The sequence below is a fragment of the Stenella coeruleoalba genome (genome assembly GCF_951394435.1).
Source record: "Stenella coeruleoalba genome assembly, chromosome: 10".
Taxonomy (NCBI): domain Eukaryota; kingdom Metazoa; phylum Chordata; class Mammalia; order Artiodactyla; family Delphinidae; genus Stenella; species Stenella coeruleoalba.
This window is the reverse complement of record NC_137156.1, coordinates 33408199-33423600: the sequence shown is the minus strand read 5'-3', so window position 1 is coordinate 33423600 and position 15402 is coordinate 33408199. Positions and strand designations below refer to the sequence as shown.

General features: G+C 57.1%; 1 protein-coding gene across 1 annotated transcript in view; it reads left to right on the top strand.

Moving 5' to 3' along the window:
• TTBK1 (tau tubulin kinase 1) overlaps positions 1 to 15402 on the top strand; it is a gene marked incomplete at its 3' end in the record, with an annotated part of 35647 nt that overhangs the window by 14867 nt on the left and 5378 nt on the right. The window lies entirely within an intron of this gene.

Sequence of the window (15402 nt, the reverse complement as noted above, 5' to 3'; positions counted from 1 at the left end):
TGGGGGCTGCCGACTAGCACCAAACTGTTGCAGCTCTGATGAAGGGAGACAGGCTTAAGGGTCTGAAACCAAGCTTATGGGGGCAGCAAGGCTTCCCAGAGGAAGTACCTCCCGGGTCTGAGTTGAGTCTTGCATTCTGGGTGGTGTCAGCCAGGTGACATAGCAGGAGAAGGACCTCCCAGGCCAAGGCGACAGGGTGTGCAAAGGCCCGGAGGTGGCCATCAGAAAGCACTGCTCTGCTTGCACTTCACAGCACATGAGGCTGCGAGGTGGGTCCTGGTGCCCCGTCTGGGAGGGCCTTGGGGTTGGGGCTGGATGCTGAAGGCTTGGTGAGCCACCGCAGGCTTTTAAACGGGGGTGCGACATGATGACATGGGTACTTTTGAAGGATCCCTCTGGCTGCTGTGTGGAAAATGGACTGAAGGGGCACAAAACTCTCAGCAGGAAGGCCACGTGGCAGGCGCCAGTGGGAGAGTGTCCTGGTGGCTTGGACCAGGGCGGGGACTTTGGATTTGGGGCAAGGTGGATGCAGCCGAGAGGTGTTGGGTGAGGACTGAGGGAGCTGTGACGGAGCAGAGGGGCTCTCCAGACGCCCGGTGTTCCGGGTGGGTGGCGGTGCCGTCACTGAGTGGCTTTAAAAGGAATATCACCTCAGCTTTGGATGCAATGACCTCGTGGTACCTGTGTGATGTCCACTGTGGAGGCATCAGTGCTCAGCAGAGAGATCTCGCCGGGAGATACGGACTGGGGGGTCTTGTAGTCCACAGGAGTGGATGATGTCACCCAAGAGGACACCCGAGATGGTGGGGAGAGCCAAGGGTGAAGGCAGAGCTGGGAGGGGGGAGGAGAAAGGAAAGGGAGCCCTTGAGAACGAGTGAGCTGAAGGGGTCAGAGCGTGGAACACCTGGGGAGAGGGCTCCTGGAAGTCAGCGAAGGAGCTGCTGAAAGAGGGTGAGGCCAGCAGGGGATGTCCTGTGGTCAGGGCAGGCTCCATGCGGGGGGTGAGCCCTGAGGACCAGGACGCTCAGACAGTGATGGGGAGAAAAGGAGCCTGGGCAGCAGGGACCCTAAAGTGGGCACAGGGGCGGGCATGCTGGGGGCCCTGGGTGGACCCGGTCAGACTGCCATGGCACCTTCTCGTGTGGGAGGACTGCAGGACAAGGCAGGACGGGCAGGGAGGGGCCGGATGGTGGTTGCATCATAAATGCCAGGGGGAGGGTCTGCAGCACGTCTCATGGTATTTTCTTCTGGCAAACATGGGGTGTCAGAATAGGCAGCAGGCCACTGGCCTGGCCTGGCTTCTCTGTGTGGGGTAGAGGCTGACCTCTGATCCAGGAATATGGCTCCAGCACTCACCCTGGGTGTTGAATGGGGTCTGTGCTCCCTCAGAGGACTGGGGAGAGCAAGGAGGTGATGCTAGAGGGCTCAGGGGCTGTGCCGCGTTCCACTGGACTGTCCCACGTCGGGGGCATGCACGCAGAGGGCTCTGGGAGATGCCAGGTGCAGGGCTGGGGCCAGTTCTGCTGTGTGCTCAGAATCGGGAGGTCTGGCCGGGAGATCGCAGGTGCTCTGGAGAAGGCAGCTCCGAGTAGGGCTGTCTTTACGCCCCATCCCTGTGTGTAGAAGAGACAACCTCTGACCCAAGATCCTGAGGAGTGTTCATCCTGGCCTTGCCCTGGACACTGGAAAATTGGGGGCTCAAAAAGTGGGGACCATGAGCTTCCACCCAGAGGGGTCCTAGCCAGCCTGAGTTGGAGGCTCAGCTGTGGCAGGATGTGGGCAGCATGGCTGTGTTGCTGACCTGGACACTGTGCGCACCAGAACCAGCACTGGGAAGCAGGAGAGGGAGCAAGAGCTGTTTGGGCTCCCTTGCTCCCCTCTCATTCATTCATGCACTCATTCATCACCTAGTCATTCCCTATTACTGCGTAACTACACTGTGCCGGGGACCGGAGGCATCAGAGATCAGACACACAATAGGTCGTGCTCTTGGGACGTGCAGAGTGGAGGAAAGGAGACAGGGGGTGGTGGTGTGGGGTGGAGAGAAAGCCCAGAATTAAAATCAGGAGGCCGAGTTCTGGACCTGGGCTCTTCCAGTCCCTTCCTGGTGACTGTAGGCCAACTGGGTCTCAGACTTGGGGTGCTGAGCTATCTGGGAGGTTTTTCTCACCTTCAGATGCACCCCCCTTGTCCTAGGAGTCAGCCTCCCACTGGGGAATTCCAGCCAAGGGGGTGAGGAGAGATTTGGGGGAGCAGACTCAGGCCTGTCGTACAGTCAGTCTTGGGCTCAGGTCCTCCTCGTGACAAGGGTGGGCATTGCCTGTCTCAGTGAGCGATGAGCTGATGAGTCGTGTGAGCCTGGAGGGGATGTTAGGTGTGTGCGGGCCTTGGTTTCCCCACAGCGTACAGCATTCTATGGCTGCGTGTGTGCCATAGAATGTCGGTGTCAGCTTACCCAAGAGCGTGCAGCGGTGTGTGGGCGTGTCCATGTGTGTACACACGCGTGTGGGTGCACATGTCAGAGTGTCTGTGTAGAGCGCGTAGTGGGTCTGCGAGCGTGTGGAGATCCATGGAAGCCTAGAACGTCACAGCTGGCAGGGTAATCATCACAGTGATAGTTCTAATGAGGATATAAGAGCTGGCACTACTCCCGAAATTCCATATTCTACATGCGTATTCCTCACAACAGTACCGTGCAGAGGCCATCCCCATTTACAAGGTAAGGAAACTGAGGCTCAGAGTAGCTAAGTCTTTAGCCCAGGGTCACCAGCTGCTAAGTGGTAGAAGCAGGATTTGAATCCAGGCAGCTGGCTCCAGGGCTGTGCCCGGAGCCACACAGTCTGAGGCCTGTGTGTTTAAGAGAGGAGCAAACACAGGCCAGAGAGAGCAGATGACTTGTGCGGGATCAGGAAGAGCCTTTGTGTGTGTGGGGGGTGTATATGTGTGTGTGTGTTGCACGCACACATGTGTGTGCGCCTGCTGGCTGGACTGTGGCAGCAGGTGTGCCTGTGGGCGTGTCATTGCGTGTGGTGCAGCCTCTGTGTGTGTCTTGGTTTGAGCACATGGGGCAGGACATGTCTTGGAGTATTTCAGTACAGCAGGGTGAAGCTGACTCCTTCCTTCGCCAAGGGCAGGGGAAGAGGGAGGAATGGACTGGCACATTTTTTCCTTCTTTTGGTCTGGAAAGAGTCCTGAGCCCAGCCTGGGTGGGGGATGCAAAACTGGCTGCACCCTGGAATCTCAGTTTGTGGAACTCCCCCCATCCTGTAATGTAACTAGATTAAGCGGCTCAGGGCAGGCAGGAAGTCTCTATAGGGACCCCACCCTGCCGCCTTTCTGCAAGGAAGCCCCTCCTAGTCCCAGCTCCGTCGGCTTGGTGTCTGACGTGTGAACTTCCTCCTAACAGCTCCTAAGATAGGAGCACCTGCAACTCTGTCACCTGCCCCCGTGGGGAGCAGGGACGAGGATAACGTGGAACCAGGCAGTTTGAGAGCATCTATTGTTCTTTGGTGTGCATCGCATGGTACTTTAATTTCTTTCTTACACACACCTCGTTTTCTTCTCTCGGGAATTTACGGTGCAAATTAGAAGCGACCGGGAAAGCCAGGGCAGAGGAGAGAGCAGCGGACAGAGTGTGTGATTTGGGGGAGGGATGTTTACCCTCCTTCGCGGTTGTCTCTGGCTGATAACCCGGGGGGTCAGCATTCCCTGAGTACATGGACATTTGTTTGGCAGCCCCTAGAGCATTTCCCTGCCACGTGTGCGAGGGTCTGGGGGACAAAGATGAATCGGAGCTCACAGTCAAGGGGGTGGGGTGGGGATGCAAAGGTGGAGACACGATGTTTACAGTCAAGGGACATAGGGAGATAACAGAGAACTTTCCTCTGCTAGGAACAGGGAGCCAGCCTGCCTGGGAAGCCGGGGTGGCCTCAGAGACATGACACTTCAGTGGGGTGCTGAGGACAGGGAGGTGGCCACAAGAAGTACCTGGCCTGAAAGGGCAGGAGCACGCTGGGATTAAATCCCTCTGGCAGCTGACCAAACTCTGGCTGAGATGCTGAACTTGAGCCACCCGCCTGTGCTGCTAGAGGGACTGTGGGCAACTGTGGGTACCTCTGGCCCTCAGTATCCCCAGGTGGGCCTTGGACCCCTAACCCTTAGTGCAGACAGGACCGGTTCAGAAGGATCCTAGACTTGACCACAAAGAAGCTGGAAGGGAAAGTAGAGTGAGGGCAAAGACGATCCTACAGAATGTTCTGTCTCCTCGCCTTTCTGCTGGAGGTTCCATGCCGGGTCCCTGGACCCCCATTCAATGGCCTCAGGGGCCCCCTCCTCCTCAGCCCTCTAGCAGCTGGCCCAGCCAGTCCTCACTGGCCCCGCCTAACGATATGTAAACTGGCCTCAGTCCCAGGAAGAGCTAGGGGTCAGGATGGGAAACATCTGATGACAGCCAAGTCACCATTTCCATCCCCATAAGCCTGGGACACCGAGCCCCACTTTCCCTTTTCCCTTTGAGGGCACGAGGGCAGCAGGGCACAGGCGTGATTCTTCCCAACGGTGGCCCAGTGAGGCGGCCACACCCTGCCATGTGGCTCGACCTTGCAGAGGACAGGGAAAAAGCCACCTTGGAGAAATGATTTCAATCGACTCCCCCACCCTCCAGTCCTCTATCCCTTTCTTCATTCTCAAGAGTGATTTAAAGGGTGATAAAACAGTTCACCTGACACAGCATTTACACCATGGCCAGCACTGTTCCAAGGGCTTTGCATATTATAACATCTGATCCTTATAAAGGTCCTATGATGTGGGAACCATAGTCACCCCCATTTTACAGATGAGGAAACTGAGGCATGAAGAAGTAAAGTAACTTGCTTGAGGTCACCCAGGTAGTAAGTGGTGTAGTTGGGATTCAAACATAAGTAGTCGGACCTCAGAGTCCTACCCTCTGCTACGTTGTCACTGAGACCCTGGCTGCCCCTGTCATGGGGGCAGGAGTGCCACCTCAGAGGGCATGTAGCTGGTGTTCTCTAGACCTCATGAAGGGCATGGAGTCCAGCCGGGAAGACAGATGGTGCACAGATGCTAATACATTTTAGAGCAGCCTTCCTGGGGGGCAGGATTTCCCCAGCCCAGAGGGAACCCCGAGCTATGTAGAGCTAAGCCAGGAAGGCATCCTGGAGAAAGTGAGTGACCAAGGTCTCTGCAAGGAGACCATGGTGTGAGGAGGAGGCCGGGAAAGGGCACTGGAGGCCGGAGCCTAGATTGTGAGGCAGGAAAGTACTACAGTCTGCACCCCTCTGCACCCTGCCGGACCCTGCCGACCTGCCCGGGACGCCGGTGCCGCAGGGGCTGTCAGCGGTGGGGTGGCCCCCCGAGACGGAGCTGTCGAGTCTGTGCCTGACGCCTCTTTTCCCTCCACTCTCTTGGTCTCTTTCAGTTGGAGGAGGACAGACTCTCGGGGCACTCCCTCCCGCGGTACAGCCCCCTGCGACGACTGGCGTCCTCCGTTTTCTCCTCCTCCACGCTGGAGACCGAGCATTACCCTCACCCTGGCGGCGGCGGCTCCTCCGGTTCCCTCATTCAGCGCAGCCGCTCGGCGGAGAGCAGCCCCGTGCGGGCGCCCCACCGGCGCCACGCGCCCCTGGCCGCCGGCAACCACAGACTCGTGCCCTCGGTGCTCCGCATCTCGCGGTCACAGCTGCAGCAGGTGTGGGCCCGCTTCACGCACAAGACCTAGGCTGGGCCCCCCCCCTCCTGGAGGGGGCAGGTGGGGGGGGGTGGGGAGCAGGCAGAGACCGTGGTTCCTTCCCAGGACGCAATAATCACACACTCATACACCCTGTCCCTCCCCATCATGCAATACAGCCCCCTATAACGTTGGCCCAAGGTACTGTAACGCCCCGCCCCTCACCCCCCATCGTCTCCCTTTGCTTGGCGCCAGCCAAATGGTGCAGGGAGGGATGGGGCTGTTGGTGCAGCTTCTGGGACAGGACAGGGGCCCTGGGCTGGAGCCACCAGTGAGTCCAGAGTCCAGTGGAAACCAAGGTGTCAGGGAGAGGCATGCTGGGTCAGAGTCAGTCTGGAATGAGGCTTATTCTTTTTAATCTGTGATCTCTTGGCATAGTTGGGCGTGGTCCACCCTTGAGGGGAGTGCCAGGAGACTGGGTCCCTCTTGGTGTGCTGTGTGTCTGTCTAGCTGCGTGGGGCAAGGTGTGTGGCCCTGTGTGTGAGATGGGGACCTGGCCAGCCATATTTGGGGCTTGGTGGGAAAGTGCCTCTACACTCAGTGGTATGGGAGGAAGCAGCCCTGTAACCCAGTGAGCCCTTCCCATGCCATTGTCACAGAGGACAGAGTCCTTGCCCTCCCACATCTCAACCCAGGAGGCCTGGAGCTCAATCCACTGTAGGCTGCCCGTCCCCCAAGGCATATGTGTCACCATCCACTGGTGGGATTGGTTGCCTGGCCCAGCTCCTTAGGAGCTGAGCAAGCATGAACAGGGGCCTGGGATCTGCCTCTCAAAGCGAGCTGGAGCCTCGGCGTGAAAGGACCCCGTCTAGTAGCAGCGGCAGAGAGGGTGGTTGTAAAGGATGAGGTAGGACCTGTGAGCTCAGGACAAATTCCAGACACAGCAGTCCCACCACTGCCCCTCTCAGAGGGTGACTCATTCCTGTGGGTGCTCCGCCAACCTTTTTGCCCCCCAGGGGCGGTGGTGAAGACAGAGCAACAGGGCACCTGGTAGGCTGATCAGATGGGGATCTGGAGATGGGTGGGGGAATCAGGATGCCAGATTGCTTATGCTCTTTCTGCCTGTTTCTCAGCACCCTACCTGTCACTGAAGGGACCCCCAAGGTTCTCTTTCTTCGTTCCTGCCCATGTCAGCCAGCACCTCTGTTCCCCTGGGGAATGCGGCAGTGGTGAAGATGGCTCCAAGAAGGGCAGCACCTGTATAGGGAGGGAAGGAGGGGAGGAGACCTGAAGGTTTGCAAAATGTTGACTGCAGTAAGGTTGCACCTGTGTGTGTGCTTGTGCGCATGCAGGGACGCTTATGAGTACGAGTGTGCTTATGTACGAGCATTTGTGCATGTGGCAGGGTTGTCACGGATAGATGCTCAGGCTGTGCGCGGCCATTTACATAGACCCTAACGTGAATGGCATCCACTGAAGTTGCACAGTGCTGCAGTCCTGTGTGTGTGGGTGTGTACGAGTGCGCATGTGTGTGTGTGTTAGGGAGTCAGAAACATGTCTGTGCAGTCCTTGGTAGTTTCCTATGTACCTACTATCATCCTGGCTCCTCTTTCTCCCTCCTTCCTCTCTTGATGTCTGCTTCCCTCCCAACTCATCTCCCTTCAACTCCTGTCTCTGGTTGCAGTAGAGGCCTCAGGGCCCCTGCCCCAGCCTAGGGATGCCATAGTGGGTGGGCAGTGCCCCGAGCCAGACTGTTCTCCTACGTGGCTTGTCCATGTGAGCTAAGCCTGCACCCACCACTCTCCTTTCTCCAAAATCTGTTTCTTTTTGAGGATATCTGGGCCAAGAGCACCCTCTCCATCTAGGGATGAAAGCCAGACTCGGGCCCACCCCCATCCTGACTGCTCATTTTTGAACCTCCCCAAGTCCAAGCCTCTGTTGCCCTCCGGGATGTTTTGTGTGGCTCTGCATCCTGCGGTGGCAGAAGGTAGAGGAGGGTCAGGGTAGACCCTCAAGAAAAGAGGGAAAACACAAAGCACAAAGGTGAGGGGGTGGGATGGACAGTAGCCCTACTCCCCGTCTTCTGGCACTGCCCCCCTCTCTCCCTGCTACCCTCTGGCCCTCTTTCCATCCTCTCCAGCTAGTGACAGGGGCTGAAATGAAGAGGAGTCTGTCCACCAGCCACTCTAGAAGTCAGCAGCAGTGGGGTCAGGGCCCCTGTTATCTGGGACTAGATGAAACCAAGCACTCTGTTATCCGGCATTTCCTTCCAGAGGGGTCCACTACCCGACCCTGAGCACAGCTCCCACTCAGTGACCAGCACCCTGAGGTGCTCTAAGATCCCAAAGTGCCTTGTGACATATCAAAGACGGTGGCACTAGCTTCAGCCTCGTTTTAGCATTAAACACATATTTCTGTTTCCAAAGCTTTTGGAGGTGGGGAATCCTGTTTAGCAACCCCAAAGTGGCTGAATTTTCAAACACACACACACGCGCACACACACACACACACGCGCACACACACACACCAGAACTGATAACTGTGGGAGAGGGTGTGTCCTTTAAAGTAAGATCTTGATTCAAAACATTTTGTCCTTTGGGGGACATCCTTTTACGTGTCCTCCGTAGCGGAGGAGATACTGTCTTATAAGCCATAAAGCTCTGAACTAACAGGAAGTGATCTTGATAATATTGAGATTATCTCAGGGCCCCTGCCCCAGCCTAGGGATGCTGTAGTGAGTGGGCAGTGCCCTGAGCCAGACTGTTCTCGTGGATGTCTCATCCATGTGAGCTAAGCCTGCACCCACCACTCTGCTTTCTCCAAAATCTGTTTCTTTTTGAGGCTATCTGGGCCAAGAGCACCCTCTCCATCTAGGAATGATTACCTTTTGAAGGTAGTTTTGACTTTTGGAACATCTAAGGCCATTTGAAGCCACGTGTGTTGGAGCAAGTTCATGTGCAGCTCAGCCGACCCTGCGTGGTTTGGAGTTGGGGCGCCTGTCTCTAGGTCCCAGGCTGGGTAGGGACCTGCAGTGTTGTCAGGCTCCTTTGGGTTTCCCAAAGAAGAGGTCAGCGTGTTTCAAGAAATGATACCCTGCTTGGGGAAAGCACATAGCCTCCCCAAGGTCGGCTTTGAAAAGAAGCAGTACTCTTTGTTGTATTGGAAAACGATATTTTCATACTTTAAAGTCACACCCTGCATGTAGTGGTGGCTTCCAATTATGAATTAATTTATTTTATTTAACAGTCACTGGTGCACAGAGATTATTATGTGCCAGGCAGTGATCTAAGCACTTTACAAAAATAACTTGTTTAATCCTCACAATAGCCTAGGAAGTAGATCCCAGGATTATCTGCATTAAGTGGATTAATCAGAATATCTAATTTACAAAAGCGTATTAAAAACCCCACCAATGCCGAATAACTGAGGTCTTGTTTGACGGGAGTTTTAAAGCATTTTAGTCTGTGTATTGGTCTATTTACTGTCCTTTCTGGTTGGCCCCTCCTCGCTCTATCTAGGAAGAAGGAAGTTGTCTATGAGTCAGACTCTCCTTTCTTCTCCATCCCAGAGTCCAGGTGGGGGTCACTCCAGAGTACTGGGGTTGGTTGAAATGGCTGGACCCTGTCTCTCCAGAGACCCCAACCTCTCAATCCCACATGGCCCCAAGCATCCCATAGCAGCTCTGGGGATTAGATGGGTGGAGTAAGAGTTCTGGTGAGAAAGCAGGTGCTCAAAACCCTGTCCTCAGTGGTATTGGTGGAATCCTTGGGGTCAGGCTCACAGGCAGGGCAGGTACTGGCATTGGTGACCACTGACCATGGAGATGTGATATGTCACCAACTCACATGTCAACAGGAGCCGAGCAGTGTCAGGGAGAGGGCACTTGTGGGGATTGTGGTAAACAGAAGGACCACCACCAGTCCTCAGCTCAGCCAACTGTTGCCAGTATCTTCCAATTTTTAAGTGAAATCTCACAATTTTTAATTAGTGGCATCTAATTTTTTAAAAGCAACAACTTTTTAAAGAAAAATCACTGTGTGAGCTAAACAAAACCGGTTTACAGGCAGAGACCCTGAACTCAGTTTGAACCTCTCTGAGCCTGAGGACTCACTCACCCCCCCAAATCTATCCAAGGCTGTAGCACTCAAATGGGGGCAGTGTTCTGCCCCAGGAACTCAAACTGGGTGGGCTTCTTAAGAGAAGGCAGTTCGTGGCCAGTGGGGCTGTGTGCCGGGTGCTGTGTGTACATGTCAGTGAGCTCATGGTGTGTGTGCCTAAGTGTGTGTGTGGGCCGGTGGGTTTGTTCATGGCAAGTGGGGTCCTCCTCAGAGGACCAGTATTTTCTCTGTGGGACAGGAACCTGAGTCAGTGAAAAATGCTCTAGTAAATTCTCAGTAATGAATAGCCACCCCCCCACCCACTTAAGGCAGCTTGGGTCACAGCAATAACCATTCAACACTCACCCCTGCCGCTAGCATCCCGAACCCAGCAATCTCCTTTGCGTTTCCAGTTGTGGGGAAAAGGGGAATAGCCCTGCCCAGCACATGGGGGAATAGCGGAAACTCTGAGCCATGCTGGTACCTTAACCCTTGCTCCCCCAGCCAAGAGGGGCAGGCCCCTCCAATCCCAGGAAAAGCCAGGGTTCCTCTCTGTGGAGGGGCCCAGGACCCTCCTTTGCTATTTCTCTCCTCTGCCCTGCTTAGATCTCCTTTTCTGGGGAAGGGTGGTGCTGTCTGCCCAGGCAGTGGTTGGGGGGGCCTGGGCTACTGGGGTGTGCAGAAAGAGCTGTGGCAATGTGTCTATATTGGGTGGCCAGGGGAGGGGACCATGCTTAGGGAGGATATGGGGGCCCCTGGCTGTGGGAGCATGATGCTGTATCTCCTGCTGTCCTTCGGTTGATTTGGTACCTGAGGATGGAAGAATAGACCTCTAAGGAGGGCCCGAACACCCCCCCCACCCCAAACTCCACTGAGATTCCAGCCCATAGGGCAGGAATCAGCCCACCCCCATGGGCAGTCCTTGGTAACAAGGAGTGTGGCAAATCACTCTTCTTAAGTTGGGGGGCACGTCCCCAAAGTTTGCATTATTCCCATTAGGGACAGAGGTGCCCCCTGGGACTGGTGGGGTCAGCCTCTGAAAATTGTAAAGCATCCTTCTCCCTAAGGGAGAGGCTCCCAGTCTGAGGACCACATCCCTCAAATATCCCAAATGGTTTCTCACACCACCCAGTGGGCTTCCCAGCTTAGGGAGCCCCTGGGCTTGAATGGCCCCAGCCCCCCAAGTGAGTAGTTAAGAAGCAGTGGGGGAAGAGGGGCAATGAAGCCCAAAGGACTATGGGAAACTTTCTAGACCTCCGCTTCCACTTGGTTCCGCCGTGCGTCCCACCACGTACCCTCCCTTCTACCTGCACAGGCTCTGAGGGTGGGGGGGCTTGGGGTTCACCTTGCCACGACTAACAGCCCCCCCCCTCTCTCACACACACACACACACACACGCACACGCGCACACACACACATACACCCATAGCTGCAGGCACACTTCATGCACTCTCCGGACAGCAAACTAGCAGCCCCCCCGCCCAGGAGAGCACGAGGATCGTGTTTCCGGGCCCCTCTCACAGGTTTATCACTGTATCGGGACCCCCATCTACCACATTCCCCTTTGTCCGCGACCCCTGGACCCGCCCCCGCGGCCGTCGCACCACGAATGTATGTTCAGTCTTTTTAACTAGCTGCTAAGCGGCGTGATCAGGGTACCGCCAGGCCTCCGAGCCCCGGGCTCGAGACCCGCCCCTCACGCCGCCAGAGCTGCCCTCCCGGGCGCCCCGACGTGTGCGCCCGAGGGGGTGTCAGCCTCTGCGCCCCGCTCCCGCCGAGCTGCCTGCTGCTAAAGTCCTCCCCCGGGTTATCGCCCCCAGCCGCCCGCCGCCCCCGCCCCGCGCTGTGCTTGTGTTAGCTTCCCCTCCGCAGGCTCTCGGTCGCAGGGTCCCTGGCCCAGGGCGGGGCGGGGCTGGAGTGGTAGCTCGCCCCTCAGGGCTTCAGGGCAGGATGCTGACGAGGGCTGGGAGTGGAAGCTGGCCAATTCTCCGGGCTCGAAGAGCCCCTGTCGCCCACCCCTGATTCCAGTTACCTCACCGCCTACAGAGCTGCCCCCTCCCCCCGCTAAATAACTGGCCTTGCAATTGGATGCCAAAGAGCCCAGAGTTGAGGGGGACCCAAGCTTTGAGCCTAGGTCTCTCAGAGCCACCCAACACCCCCTTTTGGCCCAAGCCCCTGCGTCCATGTCTCCTGCCCCACCCCACTTACACCACTGAGGGCCCTGGGGGTCCCCAAACATGCCCCCACTTCCAGCTCTTCTCTCTTCCCACCCCCGAAAATAAAACTCAGGGACCAACATCTGCTTCCTTTGCACTTGCTCCGTCGACCCCTGCCCCCACACTTGGAGGGGCTTCCGAGGGTGAAGAGGCGGGGTTCGGGGCCCATGTGGCTGACAGTACTGAGCGAGGAGAGGGCTGGCCCCTGCCCCCTAAGAGGTGAGACTGGTGGAATGGGGGAAGCTCAGCCCTGGGGCCCACCTGAGCCCTTTCCCTCCAGGGACCCAAGGAGCCCCCTCGCATTGTTGGGAGACACTTCCTGATCGAGGTGGGGAGGGGAGCGAGGGATAGGAAGGGGATTGGTGAGAGGACCTCCCTCCCAGAGGTCCCGAATCCCAGCCTGTTTATTCCTGGGCTTCCCCATCCCATCACACCCCCCCCGCCCCCGCATTTTGTACTGCAATAATACTGTATTATAAGCTTGCACTATTTCCCGACCCCGGCCAGCATAAGCATGCGCGAAAAACTCAAAACCACACACACACAGGAAGATGGGACGCTTTTTTTTTTCTTTCTCTCTCTCTCTCTCTCTCCGGGGTGCGTCCTCAGTGTACAAAGCGGCGTCGGGGGCGGGGGGGTGGTCCCGGGCCCGGGTAGAAGAGCATGCACTGAGACCCCGCCCCTAGACTGCGAGTACTGTACAAATCCAACACTTGAAACTGACACGCACACGCGCGGCGCCGCCGGGGAGGGGGGTGGGACACGGCCACGCACCCCCGCGCACACGGCCACGCACAGGCGGGGGTGGGGGGCGCCCCGCCTTCAGGCGTCGCTGTGCGAGGGATCTTGTGCCTTTTAAAGTCCCTGTATGTTAATGCAGACAATCCGGAGAGCTTGTGTACTACCAAATCCTGATTAAAGACGCCTTCCAGGAACCTGCGCTGCGCCTGCTTTCTTTCACCCTCCTCCTTCCTAACCCACCATTCGATGCAGAACCAATTCTGGGGTCGCCGGGCTGGGCAGAGGGCAGGGTCTAGTCTTCTGCTGACTCAGGGATGGGGTGGGGGGCAAACTCCAGATCAATGGATCCAGTCCCACTCCTCTTACCTCCGCTAAGACGGGCTAGATCGGGAGGGGACCGGAGGTTTCAGCCTAGTTGGACTTGAGCAACCCTCAGGAGGCGGCTGGCTGTCTCCTTTCATCCGCAGGAGGGCTTCGGGGGTGGACTCTGGTCTTTGGGGCCGACTCCAAATCGCCAACTTGCTGGAGGGGGGATGCGGAGTAGGAAGGTGGGCGTACTAATCAGTTTTCTATGGATCAGACAATTGAGGCCAAGTGTGTGCTGGGGGTGGGAAGCCAGAATGCCAGAGAGCCCTGTGGGAGGGAAGGGCACGGGAGCCTTCCCCCGTCCCCTGCTTTAATGGGGGGTCTGAAGTAGCCCTGGCTTGGGGGAGAATGGTCTGTTGAGGGGGATCAGTGAGAGAGTGGACTGTGCAGAGCCAAGGGAATGCAGGGATAGAATGTGGGTTGAGGGAGAACTAGGACAAGGAGAGGGGTGGGACTCAAAGGAGAGGATCGCAGAGACTTTGGAGACTGCAGAGAGAGGGTGAAAGTGGAGGGGGGCTCACCCTCTCTCTGTCCCCCACCCCACCCCTGCAAGCCTGCAGCCACAGCACCAAAAGAGGAAGATGCTTTTCTCGGGGCCTAAAGCAAGTGTGTGGGTAGAGGAAGGGCAAGCTGCAGCTGCATTTCTTGACCCGCAGAGCATTTAGAATGTCCCCATGCTGTCAGATCCTTGCCCTGGGGCAGCCAGGGAGGGGTTGGGGACACTGAGATCTGGGGGTCAAGTATGTGAGGATCTGTAGAGACCTAGGGTAGGCAGCTGCCTTCCCAGGTCATCTTACCCCTTCCATGCAGATGACTGCCACAGGCCAGTGTGCCCGGGGTGGGGGCAGCCCTGGGTGTGGGGTGGAGGAGCAGAGGGAGGGCTCTTGGCTTGGCAGACGTGGTTTGAGAATAGAGACCCGGACAGACAGATGAAGAATCTGGGAAAGGCAGAGGTAGGCAGAGGAAGCTACCCTGTTGACTTCTCACCTCCAATTTTCAGTCTGGGAAATTACGGCAATTGGGGGGGGGGGTCCCCAGGGGAGGAGGGGAGATGGGAGGTATGCCCTGGGCAGCCGCTGAGGGAGGAGATGGGGCACTGCTGTGAGAGGCACAAAGCCCTCCCCGCCCTGCAGTGAGGGAGGGGCGGGGTGTCAGAGTTCACACTCCTCTTGTCCATCGGCAGCCCCCCTTCTTTGCCCTTGGGACTGTGGGCTGATGTGCAGTGCACAATGTCTGGGACTGGCTAGGGTCCAGGCAGGAGAGTTGCTCAATGCACGCTGTGTGGGGATGGGGGTATGTGGAGTAACCTGTCTCCAGCGTCAGTAGCAGAGAAGTCAAGGCTGAGGAGAGCCCAGTTTTGTTGGTGGCAGGGGCAGTTGGGAGTCTGGTCCGTCTACCTCTGTTCACTTCTCCGGCTGACTGGAGTAAACACGGGCTTGGGCTGAGTTCTGAAGCTGGTGAGGCCACATGCCGCTGCTCTGGGCTCAGCGGAGGCAGGGGCAGGGCTGAGGCTTTCATTCTCTCTGTCTCAGCTCCAAAGGCCTGCCTTTCCTCCTCCCACACTATTCACCCTCACCACATCTGCCTTTGGCCAAACTCCATTGGCTCACCAGGGAGCTTTGAAACAGGTTTCTGGGCCTCAACTCTGACCTACAGAATCTAGGGAGTAGGACTCAGGGCTCTGCTTTTTTAAAAAGCACCCCCAAGTCACGTTGTGCCAAGCATGCTGGAGTACCACGATAAGCAGACTGGACTCATAAAGGGCCACTGCCCTGGGAAGGGAGCAGGAAGGTGTGAGCTTCCCCAGACCCCGACTTCCGCTTGGTGACACCCAGCACTATTTCTTCCCTCTGAGACAGACTGGGAGAGTGTCACTGCTGTCCCCCTCCCATGGTGTCCTCAGGCCTATAGGGCCAATCACACAGAGGCTATCCAGTGACCGTTGGCTGATTGAATGAGCACAGGATCACATGGGCAAATGCATGAATACTCATTGGGCCCAGGCATCCAGGAGAGGCCAGAAGGGGTGTGGGAGGACCTCCCGCTCTCTGAGGAAGGAGGAACTTGAGCCCAGCCCTGGCCCTCCCCAACATGGAGCCAGATGGGGAGGGGCTTTGAAATAGAAAACCCAGCATGCCCAGGCCAGGGTGGGCTTGGCAGTGATCCATAGGGCAAACCTGTCCCTACTCTGAGGTTCACAGCTCTGCTAGAGGGCAGAGGGTCCTGAGTTTCTCCACGTGGGAGGATGGGAGGCCGGTGAGGCAGTGGAGAGAATCCTGAGCTCTGGGCTGCCCTG